The sequence below is a fragment of the Bison bison genome, unplaced genomic scaffold (assembly GCF_000754665.1).
Source record: "Bison bison bison isolate TAMUID 2011002044 unplaced genomic scaffold, Bison_UMD1.0 scf7180017864529, whole genome shotgun sequence".
Taxonomy (NCBI): Eukaryota; Metazoa; Chordata; class Mammalia; order Artiodactyla; family Bovidae; genus Bison; species Bison bison.
The window spans coordinates 3675184-3676112 of NW_011495079.1; the positions used below are offsets into that span (position 1 = coordinate 3675184).

The following is a 929-nucleotide window of genomic DNA, read 5'->3' on the forward strand; positions in this document are numbered from 1 at the left end:
ATTTTCAATATAGTTCTACCATCAAAAATTAAGATAAAAATTATTACTCTTAAATGACAAATTTTACCATATTCGATATAAATAGTATATATCACTTGCTAGTCTTCATCTCTATATTTCAATTCTTTCTATTATACTGTATTTTCACCCATTTTCAGGGGAGTTAGTTGTTCAATTGGTCTTCCCAGATGGCTTAGTGGTAAAGAATCCACCTGCCAATGTCTAAGGCCCAGATTTGATACCTGGATCCAGAATATCACCTGAAGGAGAAAATGGCAACCCACTGTAATCCTCTTGTCTGGAAAATCCCAAGGACAGAGGAGCCTAACAGGTTACAGACAATGGGGTTGCAAAGAGCTGGACACAACTGAAGCAACCTAGGATGCACACAGTTGTTCAATTATATGAAAGCAACATTTTAGAAAAGCAAAGAATGTGATTGAAATGTTTATCAATTAGACCATCATAAAGTAACAAAACTTACAACTGCACCGTTTTCCATTGACAAGTAAATGAAGACAAATTAGACATTAAATCTGTTGGATCAGCAGAAAACTGATTAACTCTAGGTCATAATGACACTAAATCAAAGTAGAACAAATAGGAATAGGAACTGGGGGTTTTACACATTCTGTTAACATAATCAAGGGTAGGTTAAGGACATAGCACTGTTATAGAAATGGGACAGATGGTTTAGACTAATGATTTGATACTTTTGGGTGACTTCCATGATTCATATTATTGGTTGGAGCAAACTACACAATAAACATTGCTTCACAATTATTTTAAAAAGGAGTAAGTACATTTTACCAAAAATCTGCAGAACATAATTTCTTAACTTTATCATATAAAAAGAGAATGTAAATAAAAGACTAATATAATCAGTTTTGGTCCATAAAAAACATAATGCAATAGAAAATAAGACTAGA

At 32.7% G+C, this 929-nt stretch overlaps 1 protein-coding gene across 2 annotated transcripts in view; it reads right to left on the bottom strand.

Annotated features, from left to right (window-relative positions):
- ANKS1B (ankyrin repeat and sterile alpha motif domain containing 1B) overlaps window positions 1–929 on the bottom strand; it is a 1164394-nt gene that overhangs the window by 905061 nt on the left and 258404 nt on the right. The window lies entirely within an intron of this gene.